This window comes from Oncorhynchus tshawytscha, linkage group LG12 (assembly GCF_018296145.1).
Source record: "Oncorhynchus tshawytscha isolate Ot180627B linkage group LG12, Otsh_v2.0, whole genome shotgun sequence".
Taxonomy (NCBI): Eukaryota; Metazoa; Chordata; class Actinopteri; order Salmoniformes; family Salmonidae; genus Oncorhynchus; species Oncorhynchus tshawytscha.
In genome coordinates, this window is record NC_056440.1 from 37,299,318 (window position 1) to 37,314,870 (window position 15,553).

A 15,553-nucleotide genomic window follows, 5' to 3' on the forward strand; every position below is an offset into this window, starting at 1 on the left:
CCCATAATGACAAAGCAAAAAAAAAAAAAAAAAAGAAATACCTTATTTACATAAGTAGTATTTGCAAATAAATAAATAAAAAATCCTACAATGTGATTTTCTGGATTTTGTTTTCTCATTTTGTCTGTCATAGTTGAAGTGTACCTATGATGAAAATTACAGGCCTCTCTCATCTTTTTAAGTGGGAGAACTTGCACAATTGGTGACTGACTAAATACTTTTTTGCCCCACTGTACATGCAGTTTCTCTTCTCTTCTGTCATTACTTGTTGCCCTAGAATAGTGTTTTCAACTCCAGTCCTTGAATACTCCCAACAATACACATTTAAATGTATGACCTGGACAAGCACACCTGATTCAACTCATCAACTAATCAACCCTTCGATGAGTTGAATCAGGTGTGTTTGTCCGGGGCTACAACAAAATGTGTGCTGCTCGGCCATGGAAATTAATTTCATCTAGCTCCGGATGAACAGTTCTTGTGCTGACGTTGTTTCCAGAGGCAGTTTGGAACTCAGTAGTGAGTGTTGTTGCAACCAAGGAGATAAGTTTTTCTCGCTAGCCGCTTCAGCACTCGGGCGGTCCTGTTCTGTGAGCTTGTGTGGCGTACAGTTGTTGCTACTACACTTTTCCACTTCACAATAACATAATTTACAGTTGACCCGTGGCATCTCTATCAGGGCAGAAATTTGACAAACTGACTTGTTGGAAACGTGTTTTTTATGCACCAATGGTAACAAGATATTCTGTTACCTAATTTAAATAAGTACCGCCTTGTAACCAACATCGTGGAAGGAGTTTGCAGAGGGGAGTGCTTTATATAGCTAGACAGCTATTCTACTGGTGCCAACATTTTACTGTAAGGTGTCGGCAAATATCATTCAAAGCTTACACTATTCATCTATGGCAAAGATACATATATGTTTCCCTTTTCATCTGCGTTTGGTGTTAGCTAGTTACTGGCTAGCTAGGTCTTCGGCCAGCATGGAACAAAAGGGGGGAAGGTTCATTCAAAACTCCAAAGCACTTGTCAAGTCAACACATCCATTAGTGGTGCTGTGAACCACATCATAAGAGACATGCCAAATGGTAGATGCATCTAAAAATGTTTGTTTTTTAATCACTAACCAGGTCTCCATCCAACCTTTTTTATGCGAGTAAAGTGCATGTCTGATAAAACATGTCATAACAGGTCCAATGGAAACAGAACACCCTTAAGTGATCAGAGCAAAAATCCTCATTAAATGTTCCGTTGTACGTGTGCGTTAATGCTTATATAAGCGCACATGCCAAGGGAAAGAACCAAGTATCCTGGTAGGTTGCAACCAGTTCAGAATGAGTCGGACGTCATCAGATCATTTCCAGGTCAGTAAGAATTTATGTCCACCTCAAGACATATGTTAAGGGGACCTGTAGTAGTTTTACTACACATCAATGTGTCTTACGCCATTGTAGAGGTGATAGGACTGAAGGAGTCTATTTCATAGCTATGTTATCCACGGAGGAGCTAACCTCACGACGGAAGTACTCTCTAAGCACTGAAACAGTCGTTGTGATCATAGTTCATGACTTCTAATAAATTTCCTCCTGAATGGAGGGTTCTATGTTCTTGTTCTATGGAGGGTTGCGTTTAGTGGACATATTCCCCACAAAGTGGAGTGGGCGTTCACAACGATGTGATGTACCATTTCTGTTCAAGGTGTAGGCAGATGGACTTTTCGGATTTTGAGTGGGCTTGGCTTCAACGGAGCTTTTTTTAACCTTTTTCTTTGCAACCTTTGTATCAGAGTCTATAGACAAGGCCTGTGGGCTTGTTTCTTGATCGAGCAGGCCCTGTATAGGGTTTTAAGTGAGAGCAGGAGAAATTCGATTTTTAATGTCCTTGCTAAGGGTGTTAATTCCTGTGGACCTGGTGTCCAGCAATTCCCTGTCTAGTCTTTGTGAATTATCTTTTACCCTTTTCTCAAATTATTCTTGCTTTAGTTCTTCACGCAGTGGAACTTCTAGAGAACATTGGTCTACGGTTTGTTCGTCCTTTAACCCTTTGTTAGCCTTGTGCTCTGACACTGTGTGTGTTGGGTGCAGGAACGTAGCGAACAGGTCGATTGTAGCGGTAGCCGTTTCGATGGCGAAGTACTTTACAGTTATTTCGACAGCGGTGGTCATTGGATTCGTGGTTTCGTAGTAGAACCCGTTGTTGTGCGTCATCTCGCAACGCTCCAATACCTGATAATGCACCCTCTAACTGGAGTGAGTGCTCCTGGTCAAACTTAAAAACCGAGTTGTCAGGGCGCTCAGCGTTGCAAACTTTTGATGCCTCAAAAGCTGTGCTTGCAAGCTCTCTGAGTTGTAAGATAGGCAAGCCAATGTAGGTAATGAAGGTGGGATACATGTTCAACAGTAACATTTGTTTGAATGGTAACAGCTCTTCCATTCCTGTTTCAGTGAGTAGACCAAAGTAAGTTGAACGAAGCCTATGATAGTAAGCTTGTGGGTGTTCATTCTGAGCTTGTTTGACAGTGTTAGCCAGTGAGTTATCGGAGTCGCAGAACCACTAAATTCTCATTTCAAATCTGTGGCAAGTTTAGCATAGTCGTTTAGCACATGTTGCTGTTGTAGATGAATGAACCACGTCACATGTCTATTCGATGTTCGCTTCAACAGGTAAACCCTGTCAGAAACCGTAGCGTTCGGATAGCCATCCAATGTGTCCTCTATGTGAGCTAGGGATGTCTCAGTATCGTTTAGCTGACCTGGAATGGGGTCAAAGGTGGGGACATTTTTGATGAGTTTGTCAAGGAATTCCCCGCCAAGTGGGCGGAGAGGATTGGCTTCATCCTGTGGGGAAATTGGGGCCGAAAGGCCAAGAGCATTGTTGACGCGGAATTCCTCAGTCCTCAGTGCCGAATGGCCAAGAGGAGAAGACTGAGAGACACATGAGGGAGGCAAAGTCTGAAACCTTCTATCATCTTCACTCCTTTGAGTACTGGCTCCGGTTGCTTGGTTGGGTAGTCGCTCTGCAGCATGTGACCTTTCTGGAATTCCACCAGATTGTACCTACGGGTGGTATTCTGCTGCATCGTAGAGTCCACTTCTGATTTTGGACACGTGAGTATCACACTTGCTCCTTTCGGTCTCATACTTATGTCATGGTTTGCAGATAGTGGTCTTGAGTACCGGAGCAAGAGATTCAATGATGAGATTTCCTCCCTTTGCTTAGAAATTAATATCACTTGAGTTCTCTCATCATTAATTTGGTCAGCAACTTCAATGAGTTCTGGTGATTTATCTAGTTTGGAGTGGACAACATCGTATTTAGTTTTGGCTAAATTGAATTGTTCCTGTAGTAAACGATTTTGCTGAAGAGTTTGTGCTCGTTCATCGTCATAAGTATTTGCAATTACATTTAATTGTTCAGATTTCAAACGCAGTTCCTCGGCGAAAAAAATATTTTCATTTCCTGCTTTTGTCAATAGTTGCTCGATTCTCTCCACCTATCCCTTCATGTCAGCCATGTCTTTCACGTGCTTCTGCTAAGCACTGTGGTACTGGACCGATGCCAACCTTTGATGGCGATACATAAGGGCTAAAGTGGAGAGAACTGTTACAAAGCATGCGTTCAATGTTTGATTTTGGAGAGCGTTGTTCGCAATTTCTGCTGTTTTTCCGCTAATGGCATAATTAGGATTGGTATAGCTGCTGAGGTCAGAGATCAGTCCTTTTATGGGTGAGAGTTCACTAATTAGCTGGGGAGTGGGGACCACTCATTATTTGAAAAATGTTCCTATTTTTTCAAAGTTTGGGTTTGGAATTTGTTGGAAGCTACAAAGACAATTTTAAACTATTTATAAACGTTAATGAACCATCAGTACTGTATCAGTAATATAAGAGTTGGACGTGAATGAAAAACAAATTGAATTGATTAATCAATGATAATGATTAATCAAACCTGTATAGGCTATTTGGGAATTCAACTTTAACTAACCTGAAAGCGTAGCTGTATCAAGGTTAATTAATGTGGAAAAGTTTAAATTGTCTCAATTGTAGAAACCAATCAATTTGGATATAATTTAAAATGTCAATTTGAAAAAGGTAAGTCTGGCAATTTTACCACTTAGTTAATTTGTATGAGACAACGATATCCAATCCGTTAAGATTGGCTGGATATCATAAGTAACCACTTGATATAAACATGATACACATTTGGTGTCACAAATAAAACATAAATAAATCACTGATCACAGAAAGCTAAAATCAAACGGGAGTACAAAGGGCGGGACTTCCGTCGCCCAATAGGAAGAATTTCAACGTGACACAGGAAAAAAACAAAATGGTTGCTCTCCCTTTGTTAGCTGTAGCATCTCGTGCAAGCTAATCCTACTTTGTATACTTTCAAGCATAGCATAGGATCCCTTTAAACAAAGGAATGGTTTTGCTAATAACGTCTTAGATTCAAACTTTTTTCTGAGTTATTTTCGCAATGTTTTAACCAGAATGCGCGGTAAACAAAGAAATACACAGAGCTAATGAAACCGCGAGGGACAGAGAATTATCGCTTTGTCAAGCTAATATCTCCTCAAATTTCAATCGGCTGGCTCTGTGTCCTCGCTCGAGAAATTAATAATAACCGAAATTCGGGAGACAGAAATAGCACATTTGGCCTAACGCGTCTATTTCTCACATTTCTATAATTAGCTGAATTGTTATCCAAGCACTAGAAATTGAATCACTAACTTTACCAACTCATACGACACCCTGATGTCTTCAGATACGCGACACCCGAACAAGTTCTATGGGCAAACACACAAAACCAATAATTCCTGTCTACAACTCCCCTGCTGTATAGCATTATCTGGGTGTATAATGCAATCTGCTTTTCAATTTTATATAGGCTGAATCCAAATCAATCTCATTCTATCTTAGATGCCTCACACGTGGCACCATAGGTCGTGTCATTGACTATCATTAAATGTGAAGACTGTATCTTATCAAATCAATTCTCTGTGTAATATAATTACACGATTAAACTAATCATGTAACTTTAATTAACTAGGAAGTTGGGGCACCACGGGAATATGTTGTTTATAGAGTTTCAATTCCTGAATATAACTCTTCAGATATTTTCATATCTTATCGAGTACATTCTTGTATTAATGTAGTATTATTACCAGTTTCATTACTGCAAACCCTTGGATATCTGCACGAACCCTAGCCTAAATCATGAATCAGCGATATACAAATTGGTTAAATTATTTTTTTTACTAACAAACTTAATCAATCACATAATTACATAATCACACACACAATTAGTTCATACATGAGGTATTACATGATTCAAAGAAAAAGTCCCTAGTGGACAAAACAATATGACGACTTGGTAGACAAAGGAAAAGGGGTAGGGACCGCTCAAGAGCGGGAAACTCATAGCTGATAACTACACTCATAGAAATTGCTAATACTTTACATGAACAACCGCTCATTCGAAAATAAATTGTAAATGACATATTTACGAATGTATATCTTGTTGTCTCTCTCTGTGGTCGCCGGTCAATCATGTTGTCGCATAGAATAGATGTTTTGGTGGTTGTCCGTGTTCTTCGTCCTAGGCTATGTACATTTCCAGCTGCAGACTGAAAAGGCCTCTTCTAAGATTTGCTCCTTCTGTGGCAAAGTTTTAGAGCTTAACCATTTCTAGCTGTGTAACCAACGCAACATGCTGTATGGTCTCTGTGGCCTTTAGAGTTGTAGTTCTTAACCATTTCACATGTAGCGTCAGCTGCGTGTTTTCTAGTCTAATGTGCATTTTCATGGAAGTGGGTTTTATACTCAGTGGAAGAAGGGGGCGTTCCATGACGCCGACCAAGTCTATGCTCATGTGGGTGTCGCCACTGACTAGATAAAACTTTACATCTTAACAAGTATCTTATTTAGAAGGCCAACATCACATTACATCTTCTCACAAGTAGTTTCATATTTACTCATTCATTTTATTCAACATCTAGATGTAAATCTGATCATTGAAACGTGTACACAAACAGAGATACAGTAATGTGGGTCTCCTGTCATTCATGAGGTCACCAAATGAAACAACTTTGACAGGATTGTTCTTTAAATACCCACGGTGTAACGGCTCTCTTCTATCTCCTTCTCTGACGAAGAGGTAGAACAAGGATCGGACCAAAATGCAGCGTGATGATGATTCATGATATATTTTAATGAAGGAAAACCTATACATATAGAAACTACAAAACTAACGAAATGAAATAATGAAAACCGAAACAGCCCTATCTGGTGCAAACACAAAGACAGGAACAATCACCCACAAACACACAGTGAAACCCCGGCTACCTAAATATGGTTCCCAATCAGAGACAACGAGAATCACCTGACTCTGATTGAGAACCTCAGGCAGCCATAGACTATGCTAGCCATAGACTATGCTAGACACCCCTACTCAGCCACAATCCCAATACCTACTAAAACCCCCAATACCACAACACAACACAAAATAACCCCATGTCACACCCTGGCCTGACCAAATAAATATATAAACACAAAATACTAAGACCAGGGCATGACACACGGACCATTCCCACATTCTCAAAAATAGAAATATTGTATAATTATTCAAACTTTTGATGGTCCAAGTGTCTCTCTGTGTTCCACAGTTTACATTCCACATTCGTACATTCCAATCTCGAACACTTAGAGGCAGCGTATTTTACGACAGTCATAAAACGGCCAACTTCCCGCTCTCCCCCTCTACGAGAGAGAGCACGCTGTAGAGAGGACCCGCTGTAGCCTGATCCTTCAGATCATCACAGGAGAGTTATGACACCATACAGCCACACAATATTTTATGACTGAAACCCCACCCACCCCGCAGATATAACCGCGGGGTCTGTGGGTTATGAGTCAACCCACGCATCACTATCACCCACAATGTGGTCTAATCTAAACCTGGCAAATAACCTTTTCTGAGCCCAAAACCAGTAAAGGTTAAAACAAGTCTGGATACCTGACATACTACCTCCATACATAATGAGATTCTACAGATCAATAGTTCCATATCTCTTAAATCAAATTAAATCACATTTTATTTGTCACAGTCTAAACCTGTTGTTTACGAAGTAACAGTGATATGCATAGTTAAAGAAAAAATTACAACACAAGGAATAAATACACAATGAGTAACGACAACTTGGATATACAGTGGTAAGAAAAAATGAACCCTTTGGAATTACCTGTGCTTCTGCATAAATTGGTCATATAATTTGATCTGATCTTCATCTAATTCACAACAATAGACAAACACAGTCTGCTTAAACTAATAACACACAAAACTTACATGTGTTCATATCTTTATTGAACACACCGTGTAAACATTCACAGTGCAGGGTGTTAAAAGAATGTGAACCCTTGGATTTAATAACTGGTTGACCCTCCTTTGGCAGCAATAACCTCAATCAAATGTGTTTGCGGATCAGACCTGCACAATGTTCAGGAGGAATTTTGGACCATTCCTCTTTACAAAACTGTTTCAGTTCATCAATATTCTTAGGATGTCTGGTGTGAACTGCTCTCTTGAGGTCATGCCACAGCATCTCATTTGGGTTGAGGTCAGGACTCTAACTGGGCCACTCCAGAAGGCATATTTTCTTCTCTTGAAGCAATTCTGTTGTTGATTTATTTCTGTGTTTTGGGTCGTTGTCCTGTTGCATCACCAACTTCTGTTGGGCTTCAATTGGTGGACAGAGAGCCTTAGATTCTCCTGCAAAATGTCTTCTTCCATGGTGTCCTCCCATGAACACCAATCTTGTTTAGTGTTTAACGTATCGTAGACTCGTCAACAGAGATGTTAGCAAGTTCCAGAGATTTCTGTAAGTCTTTAGCTGACACTCTAGGATTCTTCTTAACCTCACTGAGCATTCTGTTCTGTGCTCTTGCAGTCATCTTTGCAGGACAGCGACTCCTAGGGAGACTAGCAACAGTGCTGAACTTTCTGCATTTATAGACAAATTGTCTTACCGTGGACTGATGAACATCAAGGCTTTTAGAGATACTTTTGTAACCATTTCCAGCTTTATGCAAGTCAACAATTCTTAATCTTGGGTATTCTTAGATCTCTTTTGTTCGAGGAATGTTTCACATTGGGCGATGTTTCTTGTGAATGGCAAACTCAAATTTTATGAGGCAGGGCAGCTCTAACCAACATCTCTAATCTCGGCTCATTGATCGAAATCCAGGTTAGCTGAATCCTGACTCCAATTAGCTTTTGGAGTCATTAGCCTAGGGGTTCACATACTTTTTCCAACCTACACTGTGAATGTGTAAATTATGTTTTCAGTATAGACAAGAACATTTCAATAATTTGTGTTGGTAGTTTAAGCAGACTGTGTTTGTCTGTTGTTGTGACTTAGATGAAGAGCAGATCTAATTTTATGACCAATTTATGTAAAAATTCAGATAAATCCAAAGGGTTCACCTACTTTTTCTTGCCACTGTATACACGGGGTACCAGTACCAAATCAATGTGTAGGAGTACGAGGTAATTGGGGAAGAAATGTACATATACAGTTGAGGTCGGACGTTTATATACACTCATCTTTCAACCACTCCACAAAGTTCTTGTTTACAAACTAGTTTTGGCAAGTCAGTTAGTTCATCTACTTTGTGCATGACACAAATCATTTTTCCAACAATTGTTTACAGACAGATTATTTCACTTATAATTCACTGTATCACAATTCCAGTGGGTCAGAAGTTAACATACACGAAGTTGACTGTGCCTTTAAACAGCTTGGAACATTCCAGAAAATGATGTCATGGCTATCAGAAGCTTCTGATAGGTTAATTGACCTAATTTGAGTCAATTGGAGGTGTACCTGTGGACGTATTTCAAGGGCTACATTCAAACTCAGTGCCTCTTTGCTTGATATCATGGGAAAATCAAAAGAAATCAGCCAAGACCTCAGAAAAAAAATTGGAGACCTCCACAAGTCTGGTTCATCCTTGGGAGCAATTTCCAAACACCTGAAGGTACCACGTTCATCTGTACAAACAATAGCACGCAAGTATAAACATCATGGGACAGCGCAGCCGTCATACCGCTCAGGAAGGAGACGCGTCCTGTCTCCTAGAGATGAACATACTTTGGTACGAAAAGTGAAAATCATCATGTTGTGGGGTGCTTTGCTGCAGGAGGGACTGGTGCACTTCACAAAATAGATGGCATCATGAGGTAGGACAAGGATGTGGATATATTGAAGCAACATCTCAAGTCAGGAAGTTAAAGCTTGGTCGCAGGTCTTCCAAATGGACAATGACCCCAAGCATACTTCCAAAGTTGTGGCGAAATGGCTTAAGGACAACAAAGTCAAGGTATTGGAGTGGCCATCACAAAGCCCTGACCTCAATCCCATAGAACATTTGTGGGCAGAACTGAAAAAGCGTGTGTGAGCAAGGAGGCCTACAAACCTCACTCAGTTACACCAGCTCTGTCAGGAGGAATGGGCCAAAATTCACCCAATTTATTGTGGGAAGCTTGTGGAATGCTACCCAAAACGTTTGACCCAAGTTAAACAATTTAAAGGCAATGCTACCAAATACTAATTGCGTGTATGTAAACTTCTGACTTCCAACTTCAACTGTAGGTAGGGGTAAAGTGACTAGGCAACATGATAGATAAACAGTAGCAACAGCGTATGTAATGACTCAACATAGTTGCAAATAGGGACTCAGAGCTACAAAATCGTACATCATACACTGCATTTTTGAGGAACATTGGGAAAGTAATTCTGCCTGTAATCCATGGCTTCAGGTTGGGATATGTACGTACGGAGACTGTGGGGATGATGTTGCCAATGCACTTATTAATGAAGCCGGTGACTGATGTTGTAAACTCCTGAAGGCGATCACTTGAATCCCAAAACATATTCCAGACACTGCTGGTGAAACAGTCCTGTAGTTTAGCATCCGCTTCATCGGACCACTTCCGTATTGGGCGCGTCACTGGTACTTCCTGTTTGAGTTTTTGCTTGTAAGCAGGAATCAGGAGGCTAGAGTTATGGTCAGATTTGCCAAATGGAGGGTGAAGGAGAGCTTTGTATGTGTCTCTGTGTGTGGGGTAAAGGTGATCTAGAGTTTTTTCACCTCTAGTTTATCCACTCTCCGATGTTGTCTCATCAGGTATCCCGCACGCCGGCCTCTATGACGCCGCCTCTACCCTTTTTGAGTATCGGGGATTTGGGCCTGGTCCGGGATGAGCAGTTTGTTCTTTGCCCACCGACTCGTTGAAGTAGAAATCCTCATCCAAATCAAGGTTACTGATCACTGTTCTGATATCCAGGAGCATTATTTGGTAATAGGAAATGATGGCAGAAACATTATGTACAAAAAAAATTAAGATCAGTGGGGAAAAAAAACACACAAAATAGCGTAATTGGTCAGGAGCCCTTAAAACGGCTGCTATTCCCTCCAGCACCATTCTATATCATGCCTCCAAGTCCCATTTAAGTAAATGCAGAATGCCGTCAAGCCTGAGTTATCAAGAGCAAGTGATAACCCAAACAACATGCCCATTCTCATAAAAGTAGATAGCTATCTAACTTGCAAATTCATGTTAGTTATCGATATCTTTTGTCTGAGTTTAAATGAATTGGCTAGTTAGCTAGGAGGGATCTAAACATGTATGTGACCAATAAAATGGAATTTGATCTTTTTATCTAGCAAGTTTGAGTTGAAACCACATCGTAACCACTTCCTATCAAATCTTATTGTCAGGTGCAACGTTAGCTATAGAAATCTTCCTTTCTAGGACATTACACACTAGGGAGAGGCTATATATTTAGCTAGTTACATCACAGTATCATAGCTGGCTAGCTAGCTGCTCACCACACACCAGTCACAGCCATCATGTCGTACGTTTGTTGTATGTAATCCATTCCTTGCCATCTTGAGCAATATTATGAAAGCATTAGATGTTTGCACAAACTTTATGGAAGCCCATTTTCACTCCTATGCCGAGCAAGTGTGCATGCATTCCAGACTTGACAACATGTTCCCAACACATGGTAGCTGGGTGCGGACCACACCTTGTTGTCTTGGGGCTATTGGACAAATGTGGCCTGGTAAATAATCCATACCCAACCCATCCATACACGTCGTGACACACTCACTTACAAATCTCGTTTGGGACGAGACTGACATTATGACCAAAGTTATCCAATTACAGTATTTGGTCAATTTTGACACTATAATTAATGTTTCTGACTCAAATCTATGCCTTATAGGCCGTTTATAACCAGAGAAGTTGGTTCTAGGAGGCAGTTCCCCTTGAAAGGTGCAAAATGCAGAAATTGCTCTGCCATTTCCTGGTTGCTAAAATCCTGGTTCGCCTAATTTCAGTTTATGTGAAAAAACAAGCAATACAAGCACAAAGTGTAGAGAATCATTGTACCATCTAATCCACTGGGAAATATATTTTCAATAACCAAACATATTGTATTTTCAGCTGTTTGAAGCTGGTGTATAAAACCGAATGAAAATGACGCAAAAACTAAACTTCCGAACGGGAAGCATAGAAATAGTGCACATAGAACAGATCTACCGCTTCTTAGACTTGCTTTCAAAGAAAATGACTGACTAATAACACACATTTCTATGTGAATTTGGTTGGGTCACCCAAAAAGTTACATATTGCAGCTTTAAGTGTTCTTAAATGTGGCCACAAATAAAAGTTTAGGATGAGTCAACAACATTATTTGGGTATGTGTTAACAGAATATGAAAAGTGAGATTTTCACTGGACAGTTACTTTAAAAGGAGTTCTTATAAACTCATCACAGTGCATGTGATTTATAGAGCAAAACAAAGCAGCCCATTCACTCCCTGCTGACTCTGTTACCACAGTAACATTATCAGAGTAAGATTTGAATAGACTTTGTATGCTATCCATTGAAAAGGGGATGATAGGATCATGCATTGTACTGTGTATCGTACAACATTTTTTTTTTTATCACAGAGGCATAAAAAACTGTAACTATTTAAATGTTTAACAGTTGATAAGAACTGGAGAAAACCAGAGCCATCTAGTGGATTTGATGTATTACTGTGGCATGAACCCACTGTAGCCTACTACATATTTTCAGGATACAATGAGGTGAATCTTATTCTTTTTTTTTTACTAGATACCATAAGAAAACGGAAAACATTTTATCACACATTTCCAGTATGCACTACTGTACAGTACGTGCTTTGGTATGCAGCCCACCTCCAGTTAAATATGCACATTGTGATTTATTTCATTTATTCTCGCAGCCAACAAGAATGAATTAAGCAGAATGCAAAGTTATATGTAGACAATCCTTAAAAAACACAAGATACTACATCCGCTCACTGCTCTCTGACTGCAACCAATACTAAACCAAATGCTTTGCACTGTTACCCTTACCCTAGCCCAGGGGTGACAAGGGGAGGATACTGGCCTGAAAACTACCTACCTACCATCCTGCCAGAGAAACCTAAACCAATACATCCACTGACGACCCCGATCATGTATTGAGGGTGAAGGCCAATAGAGGGGGCTGCTGCCACACACAACATCTAAACATTATTCTGGAACAGTGCCTTTCCCAGGTGTGCAGGTTTTGGGTCCAGCACAGCACCATAACATTTTCCTGCCTACCCGAAACTCCTTGCTCCAGCCAGCAGCTATGCCACACTCATGGACGTTAGTTTCATCTCCGCAATGAGTCTGGATCTGAGTACCTCCCCAACGATTTCTAGAACGCAAACACATTCTAATCGTTCTGATTGGTCCCAGAAACCGATGGGGTTGGCCAGAGCCATGAGACACGTGGATAAAGCAGCGTTTTGAAAATGTGTCATTGGCTTTGATACTCTGATTGATTAGAGATGATCCAATCAATGATGACTTTGTTTAGTATAACACCACATTTTAAAGTCAATACAAATGACTTCAATTAAGTATGTAGCGAACATAGAGCAGCAGAAGAATTCAGTTTGTCGTCAAGCCCTTGACAAGTTTATATTAGTTGAATCGAGTGTGTTGCTGTGCTAATTAATTGAGATTGAATGCACATTTTTTAGGTAATCTCTGAGGTCATGTTTGTAATTACAAATCTGCTGATGGAGTCCGGAGAGTTCTCATGAGAGCTGTTACGTGGATTGGAGACCACTGCTGGTCTGGACTGGAATCAAAAATGGACAAGTCTTGTTACTCCCTCTGCCTCTCAATAGTAGAAATTAATGTGTGGGCCTGTACAGACTATGGGCTACTTTCTCAGACAGAAATGAATCTATTGAGAACAATTTGATCCAGGACCAGGGTTCATCTGGGTCCAGGATGCATTGGGATTAATTGAATTTGGTCGGCCACTTTGGCAGAAAAAAAAAGACCAACCAAAAGGCAGTTGCCTACTTGATCATAGAGTTGTAAGGGGATGGAGATGTTGACTATGCCACAACTCATAAGGATTGTTCCCAAACCGCCCCTTTGGGGCCCTTTCAGTAACCTTTTCTCAGTGGTTTGGAGCAGAGCATATATTTACAAAACACTGTTAAAGGCTTTGGCTTGGGAGTGCTATGATGCAACTCTTTCACATGCTAAAAACAGAACAGAACCTGGCCCTTCAGGATCCTGTTAAACTTAGGGCCACTGGCTAACAGGAGGACTGTGATGAAGCCCCCGAGAAACTGATAGCCGAGCATCTTCTTCATTGACCTGTAACTCCAGAAATAATGATTTAAACTGGTAAACACTCTAAATAGGCCTATTCAATAATGACTTCCATACAGTAACTAATCTCCACTAGAGCCATATACAGTATACAGTTAGGATCACCACTTTATTTTAAGAATGTGAAATGTAAGAATAATAGTAGAGAGAATGATTTATTTCAGCATTTATTTCTGTCATCACATTCTCAGTGGGTCAGAAGTTGACATACACTCAATTAGTATTTGGTAGCATTGCATTTAACATGTTTAACTTGGGTCAAACGTTTCGGGTAGCCTTCCACAAGCTTCCCACAATAAGTTGGGTGAATTTTGGCCCAAATCTCCTGACAGAGCTGGTGTAACTGAGTCAGGTTTGTAGGCCTCCTTGCTCTCACATGCTTTTTCAGTTCGGCCCATACATTTTCAAAAGGTTTGAGGTCAGGGCTTTGTGATGGCCACTCCAATACCTTGACTTAGTTGTCCTTAAGCCATTTTGCCACAACTTTGGAAGTATGCTTGGGGTCATTGTCCATTTGGAAGACCGATTTGCGACCAAGCTTTAACTTCCTGACTGATGTCTTGAGATGTTGCATCAATATATCCACGTAATTTTCTCTCCTCATGATGTCATCTAGTTGGTGAAGTACACTAGTCCCTCCTGCAGCAAAGCACCCCCACAACATGATGCTGCCACCCCCACGCTTCACGGTTGGGATGGTGTTCTTCGGCTTGCAAGCCTCCCCCTTTTTCCTCCAAACATAACGATGGTCATTATGGCTAAAAAAGTTATATTTTTGTTTCATCAGACCAGAGGATACTTCTCCAAAAAGTATGATCTTTGTCCTCATGTGCCGTTGCAAACCGTAGTCTGGCTTTCTTATGGCGGTTTTGGAGCAGTGGCTTCTTCCTTGCTGAGCAGCCTTTCAGGTTATGTTGATATAGGACTCGTTTTACTGTGGATATAGATACTTTGTACCTGTTTCCTCCAGCATCTTCACAAGGTCCTTTGCTGTTGTTCTGGGATTGATTTGCACTTTTCGCACCAAAGTACGTTCCTCTCTAGGAGACAGAAGGCGTCTCCTTCCTGAGCGGTATGACGGCTGTGTGGTCCCATGGTGTTTATACTTGCGTACTGTTGTTTGTATAGATGAACCTGGTACCTTCAGGCATTTGGAAATTACTCCCAAGGATGAACCAGACTTGTGGAGGTCTGGTTTCTGAGGTCTTGGCTGATTTCTTTTGATTTTCCCATGATGTCATGCAAAGAGGCACTTAGTTTGAAGGTAGGCCTTGAAATACATACACAGGTACACCTCCAAGTGACTCAAATGATGTCAATTAGCCTATCAGAAGCTTCTAAAGCCATGACATTTTCTGGAATTTTCCAAGCTGTTTAAAAGGCACAGTCAACTTAGTGTATGTAAACATCTGACCCACTGGAATTGTGATACAGTGAATTATAAGTGAAATAATCTGTCTGTAAACAATTGTTGGAAAAATGACTTTCATGCACAAAGTAGATGTCCTAACTGACTTGCCAAAACTATAGTTTGTTAACAAGAAATTTGTGGAGTGGTTGACGAACTAGTTTTAATGACCCCAACCTAAGTGTATGTAAACTTCCGACTTCACCTGTATGTGTGTACAGTATCAGTGAAGAGTTTGGACACACCTACTCATTCATGGGCTTTTCTTCATTTGTACTATTTTCTATATTGTAAGATAATAGTAAAGACATCAAAACTATGAAATTACACATATGGATTCATGTAGTAACCAAAAAAGTGTTAAACAAATCAAAAATGGTATGCTTTT